Source organism: Nuphar pumila, chromosome 5, assembly GCF_984573655.1.
Source record: "Nuphar pumila chromosome 5, dmNupPumi1.hap1.1, whole genome shotgun sequence".
NCBI classification, from domain to species: Eukaryota; Viridiplantae; Streptophyta; class Magnoliopsida; order Nymphaeales; family Nymphaeaceae; genus Nuphar; species Nuphar pumila.
Genome location: NC_143253.1, coordinates 135945630 through 135954226, shown reverse-complemented (window position 1 = coordinate 135954226; position 8597 = coordinate 135945630).

The window sequence follows — 8597 nt, the reverse complement described above, 5'->3', positions numbered from 1 at the left end:
TATTTTAATAAGAATACTCAATAACCTTGGATAGGGTTGGTGATACAAAACTCTCTTGAACCATTATTGTATTTTGAGAGCAAGAACATCTCACAAATCCCCAAGTCCTCAGAGTTAGGGGGTCATACTACCAATTATGTAACGCCCCAAATATTTAACTTGAAAATTTTGGAATAAATTTTTTTTTCTAACAACGGAAAACTTTATTGAATCCTTATTCAAATTATTTGGGCGGGTTACAAGTAACAGCACAGACTCAAGGCATTTAAGTAAAATAAATTCTTGCATTGAAATACTACAAGTTATCATTTACAACTTGATGATTTATTACAAGTCAGAAATCCTCAGGACATCCGAAGAAGATATGGTCACATAGCACTGTCCGCAGCGACGACCGCAATTGCTCGTCATTCAGTTTCCTGAAAACATTAATTCAGAAAGGGTCAGACTACCACGTCTGAGTAAGGAGCATAATATCCATATGAATGTGCACAATGTCATGTGTACAAGTATATGTGCAACATGTTTAGATAGAATTAATAATCATTTAACAATTGATAAATGTACAGGTTACTAAAGTCAAGCATTTCATGATATATTCAATCACATCTAAGCATGATCCATCATATGCATAAACCATATTCACATAAGTAATAGCAACTTTAAAACTAATGTGGATGTACACCTGACTTAACTAAAGCATTTCATGTAAAGTGTGCATAATTCACAAGTATCATTATTCAACACATTGTTCATAAGTTATCATAGTTTCCATGTAAAGGAAAACCAATTTGAATCATGCCCTGCAGGAGTCACAACTTAATCCAACAATTTCAACATCGAGCAGTATGCAATTACTTGAAGATTTTTCTTAATGCACTGACTTTATGTTTCATCTTGTTAATTATCCTGTGGGTACGCACAGGCATTCAACATCATAGCGGACCGAGACCACACGAGGGTCTATTAATTTATAACCCGTGTGACTAGCCGTACGGATATCCAAAGGGGACGGTTCACGACCGAGAGAGTACTCCCCAGTGGCTAGAACTAGAATTAGGATGCACCCTGCACTTCTGCAGAAGACTTGGATCTACCACCTATGACACATTGGTAGTCCTGGCCCCCTAACTCTGTGGACTGGGGACCGGTGAGATGCCTAGCTCTCACAAAAACAAGAATGTCCCACGGAGGTTGTACCATCTACCCTCTCCAAGGTAGACCATGGGTCCGGTAACATACACCGTCTTCAGGTGTACCCAGAGCCCTGGGAAACCAGTAACATATACCGTTGTCAGGTATACCCAGTATCCCGGGAAACCAGTAACATATACCGTCTTTCAGGTATACCCAGAGTCTAGAATTTTCCTTTATGTCATCGTGTATTAATTTAGTTGTGTTTTTGGTGCTAGGGTATACATATCGTACCCCACTGGTTGTGCCGCAACATGGCATAACCCAAATTTAACAATTTATAAGAGCTTGTATGGCACTATCAGCTTGCTACGAAGCGGCAGGCTCGATTTTTAGTTTTCACGTGATCATGACGTGAAAAATGTCCTCATGTATGCAAACTTTTGCATAATGCATAGATCTGCTAGCACGTAATCATGTCCTAACATGAAATCATGATTCAATTATATGCAATTTTCATAGCATCATAGGTATATATATGGCGTCACAAGTATTTGACATGCTCACTTTCAATTTGTAACATTGTGTCATTTGTAGAGTTTCTTACTTGTGCTATCGTAACAAAAATATGCAAATCGGCGGTTCATGCACTGAAACATTTGTCGCAGCCTTCATATTCCAACCACATACAAAACTACGTGCACCTTGAATACCTCACGAGCATCTTATTCATTTGCAAAACGATCACATACGACCGACACTAAACATGGAGATAATTATTTAAACACGATCATCATGAAATTCATGCATATCATAATTGGTCATAGAGCATTACAAGAGTATTGTAAGTATAATTATAATATCCTACCACCATGCCACTGTAGTTTCTCGTTGATTGAACAATTATAGCCAGCGTATGTATTATTTGACAAACCACATACAAAACCATAGGCAATATGATTGTGTCAGTGACATTTCATTCATTTCCCAAATTTTATGACGGTAGTGACTATGTGCAATGCAATGTTTTATTTCTATAACCAATATATATCCATATTGGTGAGTTTTCGATCGATTCGAGATATGTGTACTATAGTTCATTGATGATGCTATACATTTGTATTCACAATTTGAATTTTTCAAACATAACTACCTTGGCAAAGGTGCATATACTGGTGTAGTACAAATCACAAGTGTAATGACATGTTTACCATCATATCAGGTTCGCATTTGCCGTTGTAAAACACTTATTAATACAATGATTGATATATAATCTCCATAAGTTGTTATATGTTGGGAGTATGCTCTTTATGAATGCATTTTATGAAATTTCAAATGTAAATGGGTGGTAGATAGATAGAATGACATGCCAAAATTTGTGTGTGTACCATAATGAGTTTCAAACTTACATTAAACAAATGCACATATATTTGTTTTTCTCATTATGCCTATGCATATGTACAACACATGTATGACTTAAGTATACCCGTGCAATTATGCATGCTTACTTTTATAACAGAAAGGTCAGTCAATGAAATGTTCGAGCTCAGTGTGCTCATATACACAACTGGAAGCATGTCCAGCCCATCATATATATATATATATATACGTCATTTTTTTTTTGATTGGCTACTAGTGAGGAGCTGGGATCATTTGATCCCAGCCGGTTGTGCCTGCCAGGGTGCAGCAGTGGTTGCCACCCTACTCCACGTTGTGGACTCAGTTGGTTGTGTTTGGCAAGTACTGAGCCACATGAACCGAGGTGATGGGTTGAACGCAAACAGCCCTAGCTGATTCACCATTTATTTCAGACCTGTGATGATATCAACAACGGGTGCAAGAAAAAAAAGTTTGCAGCCGCAAGCTGGAGTCTGACGGACTCCAGCACGTTGCATGACCATGCTGACTACGACGTCATTAATAGGGTGCAATGTTCATTTTGGTGTGTAGCATACCACAATGACACCCAACAAGGCATGGTGTCCTACTACGCTTGGCGTCACCCGATGGTAAAAGAATTAGGGTCGAACAGACTCCAAATTGTCTTATTGGATCCGCCTTGTCTGGAGAGACTGATGGAACCAAATATTTGCTGATTGGAGTCGAATAGACTTGAATCTACAGCATCTACATAGTGACGCATGAGGTAGTCGTTCGACCACTATCACGCTTATGTCAACCCAATCCGAACCATAACTACAACACACATAATATTCCCTTATGATCTGCATCTAAAAACACATTAATGGATGAGAGTATATCTCATGCTATGACAGGATTCACTTAAAAGAATTAAGACGCAACAATGCATGTTTGAGTACGTTTTAGATTTATGAAGTAAAACAACCCAGCTCCTTTCATAGCAACCATTTTTTTTTTGTTTGTTTGTTAAGGAGTTGATCGTGATTCATGAAAAGTATGTTTCATCTATATAGTGAACTAACATCATTTTTTTTTTCTTAACACACCACCATAATGATCAAGGACTAAACAATAATACATCCATTTAGATTTTGCTATAACTACCTATTGATCTAGCAATGACACGTAACTTAAATTTCATAACCTTTCAGCAATTTGAACTAACAATAATACCCAACTTAAAACTTGTGACAATTTAGGAATCCAAAGTAGACGCTAATATCAAATCTAGGTAACAATCTGGAAATCACAACTGACAATAAACCAGATATATATATACTTTTTTTTGTAACAGTCCAACCAACAAAATTTGTGATAATACACAAATAAATCTTGTCTTGTCAAAAATTGCAAGGATACACAAATAAAATTTGATATTATGTTGGACATCAAGAACTGATGATAATGCATAAAAATTAAAATTTTATGATAGATTGCTTGCCTAACTATTTCAAACCCAACGCTCATTCTAAGGCTTACTGATGTAAACCAAAACAATAATTTATTTTTAGTTTTTTTTTTGTACAGATTTAACATATATCACATGAAAAGGCTTATGGTTTGGACAACCGTGATTTGCTTGGTACCTCATGACGCTGAGCATATACAAACAGAGAAAATGCTCTTACCTCTTATCTTGAAGGTCACCCGAAGAGATCGGCTGAGGGAGATAGCCCTTGCTCCACACGCCTCTTTATACGTGTTCTTCCCGAAAATAGCCAAGGAATCAGGTGGCTCCAACACTACTATGGACGAAAATGGCTGGAATGGGGATAGAGAGGGTAGGCGTGGGAGAGGAATGGCTGGAGAGAGAGAGTTGAGAGAGGAAAGGAGAGGAATAATGGTGGAGGCAACCATGTATGCCTCACGGCTGGGCTGAGAGAGGGTGGGCGTGAGAGAGTGAAGAGGCGAATTCCAAGGGTTTCACTTTGTAAAACCAGCTCCCAAGACTTCCGTTTTTTTTTCCCTTTGTTTTCATTACAGCCTGCACAAAACGGCAGGCCCTCTTCTTGATGCCGCCTCTTCACCTTCCACATGAAGGGATTTTCCAAACGTTCCTTCTATTAGCATTTATGAGATGGCTCATTAAATAGAAACCCCTTTCAAAATTCGTGGGAATGGAAGCCTTAATAAAGAGAAAATGGTTGGGTTTCCCCTTTGGGAAAATCGCCCAACCTCTCTTACCTTGAAAACGTTTTTCTTTTTTTTTTTTCCTATTCAAGTCACTTGAAGTATGAGTTACCAAAAAAAATCGTTGGTTATAATAGAGTAGTTTTTTTTTTTCAAAAAAAACATCCCTAGCGCACCAGAGGACTAGGGACCTCTTCTGTAAGGGGTAACAACCCCTCCAATGTGCTATTTTGAATTTCGTTGCATATTCTTGCAACATTAATTTATTTAACCTTTAGTAAGGTTTTGGTGGAAATTCCAAAAATAACATTTTTGACAAAGAGACGTGTCTTTTTTTTCTAAAATCTGTGTGAGTGTAGTTCATGGGATTTGAACTCAGGTTGCCTCATCACTAGGCAATACACCTCACCACAACACTGCTTCTAATCTTGTTGCAATATTGGCCAGGTTTAATTCTTTTATATACGAATTGATTTTTCGATGAATTTCAATTACGAATTGTATTTTAGATCTTCTGAATCTTCTAACTAGATTTTTGTCTCTTGATCGAAATTCGACCATATTTGGATCCATAAAAAAAATCCAATTGGATTCTAATTGGGTTTCAGATCCGTCCAAGATCCGAATCTGTTTGTCGTACCCGAACCCAGATACTGGATCCATTTGATCCAGTTTGGATTCAAGATCCATTTGGATCGACTCTATATCATTTTATCGTATTTATTTTAAAGAATTTTATCCTTTATTTAGTTTGATAATTATCGAAAATTTGCGGGTTTTACAAATTATGTCTTAGGTAATAAGTTTATGTCTTCTGCAGAATTGTTAGGATGCATCATGTTTGCTCTCACTTGTGGGTTTCTCTTTCGATCATTATACCCCACTTAGTGAAACCCGCTTCAGTAAGTCACTCGAAGAATTAAAATACATAGCATAATAAACACTCAAATGGTCTCCTCTGCTGCGATGATTTATCATGTGCATGTTTGCATGTGTGGTAAAAAGAGGAACAAAAGACTTACACTTAGCTTATTTATTTTATGTTAAACTTGTATTGAAAACATACCCTAATAATGCAAATGCTCAAATATGGATATGTTCATATTTTGAATTATACTACACGAATTTAATTGATATGATTATTCATTGGATTGCATAATGATTATTTATGTGGCATTGTACATGTTTTGAAAATATATATGTTTCATGTATGCTTATCTTTCATATCTACATGTATTGCTATTGTGTACCTACTAAGACTTGATGAATCTGACCCTTATATTATAATTTTTCATATAGTGAATTAATTAGCTAGATTGATGATGGAATGCGATGAGTAGTGACCAATAGCCAACAATTTTGGATTTAAGATTAGTTGAATAAAAAGACTTGTTAATTGGCTTTAACAATTGCTTAAAAATAATTTATTTAAATTGATGAATAATTTTAAAATGATTTATAAACATTATGTAACTTTTATGTTTCAAATTCAGATCACTGAATTGGAACCAAATTATGAGTTAAACCTGAACTCAAATCTAAAATGAAAATTGGATCAAGTCTCATGTTATGTTTAAATACTTGTAACCTGCTCAAAAATCTAACCAAAACAAAAATAAATGATTTTTGTGGTATTTTTTGTATTTTGTTTTGACAAAAAAATCTTATATTTGGTGTCACTTTCGTGAACTGAGTTATAGTGGGTTATTAAATGTTAGCGCTTGCGCACAAGCTAACCTCCTAAAGCTTATTATGGTTGGAGTAGGACCATGGGTCAGTCATGACATCATTCACTTTTTTTAAAAAAAATCAAGTATTTTTTTGTTAAAATTTTGAAGCATTACAATAACTCATCCAAGTTGTTGAAATTATTTTGTTCATAATTTGATCAGCAAACACTTTATCAATAATTCAAAACTAATGCATATCCATGAGTGTCAAGTCTCCAACCTTCCAATGTGTTTAAGAAACAAAATCCCAACATGAGTTTTATCTCAAAACTATTAAATTAGAACCTAAAGTAGCCTACTCATTGTCATACATTTACCTAAGTTTGTGTGTTTTTTTAATTCTTAAAAGCTTTAGTCCTACATTTAAGAGCGTGAGAACTTCACTAGGCTTAAAATAATGTAGAGCTTGATCAAGACACTCAGTTCAAAAAGCTGGGTTAGGCTCAGTCTGGTATTGTGTATGTGATACTAAAATCAATGTTTGCCGTAATGAACAGGGCTATGGCTTTTTGTCACTTTGAAAAGGATGTACTCTAGTGGTGAGGCTTTGTACAGTTTTGTAGAGGTGGCACGAGCTTGGAGGACAGTGTTGTTCAAGCTCGAGCCGAGATCATATGCACCCCTAGCTATATATGTGTGGACAAGGAAGAAAGCATAGCACAAAATCATGGGAATATGCACAAAAGAACAGGACATAGAGATAGGCCATATCTAGTCATCAATTATTGGACACAATACCAAATATGTGAGCGTACACCATATTTTTGCATGGTTTCATCATTCAGACACTAGATTGCTTTGAGGACATCAACAAAGAAAAATCGGCTCAAATGTGAGAACCATGATAAAGTGATGACGGTACACTTGGGACTGCTTGTTCTTGGGAACAGATTCATTGGTAAGGTGAGTACTTTATTCAAGTACTTGCCCCCCCAAAATGCAACACGTGTCTAATGCAGCTCCTCAGTTCAAGAGGGAGGATCCTGTTCAATGTGCCCGTCATCTTTGAATTACAGTCTATCAGCTGTGGGACCCCAACAGCAGATGTCGCGTGATGAGTGCAGCAGCATACTTAAAGTGTGCAATCCCATTGCACCTCATCTCAATTCTCTGTGCTGCCTTCACAATATAAAGGTTTTGAACTTAATGTTATGTTTGCATACCGGTGTTTTTGTTTTAAATCACCAGTATGTTCAGAGATTTTCAGAATCGATCCAATCATTGTTATATTTAACAATATGAATGATTTTCAAAAATAATATTTTTTCGCCATTTTTTATAGAAAATCTCTGTTAAGTGGTAGATTTAGTGACTCATAAAAACATCATTATCAACATATATGGCGCGCAGGGGTGCATGAGGTAGTGCAGGGAATTCCCATCGAGTATGGACATTCAAACACGAGTCTTCTCTCATAAACACCACCAGCTTTCATCATTTTCTTTATATTTTTGTGTATAAATCCTATCGAGTATGGACAATGATCTGTGTGGTTTATTTAGTCAAAAAAGATGTTCTGGACCACAGTGGCGGAGCCAGGGGTGGGCGGTCCAGAATTAGAAACCGAGTCGAAATATGATATGACTCGGGTCTTCTTCTTCATTCCGCACGATTTGGTGGTTGCATTCTTTCCTTGCGAATGCTTGTCGAAGAAGATCAGAGCAGGGTGGTGCAGGAGTGAAGATCAAGCCTCCCTGTGATACAGAGTACCCTATGGAACCCAGACACAAAAGACGGTGGACATGGGATGGAGCCAGTCGAGGGAGTTGCACCGCCTCATGCTGTGGCGAGGACCGTCCCCTCCGAGAGGGAGCTGAGGAGGCACCTCAGTTGGAAGACCTTCGGCTTGCTGCTGGATCACCACCGAGAAGGAGGTGGCTCAACTACCGAAACAGGCTTTCGATCTAGATCTATGATCTTCACCACCACGGAGGCTTCGAGCCATTGCGCCACCGATAGAGGTCGATCATCACCACCCGAAGTCTGCCCACCCAACGAAAAACTTCTGGCTCCGCCACTGCTGGACCATCTGATTATGTAGTATAAGTAGGAATTTTAGGAGCTTCAAAAAACCAAAAAAAAATGTATAGTGCACCAAATTTTCACATTTGGGGAAAGCGTATTTTTCACTTGAAAACACTTGATCTCTAATGAATGAGCCATGTCAAACATAGCTATGAG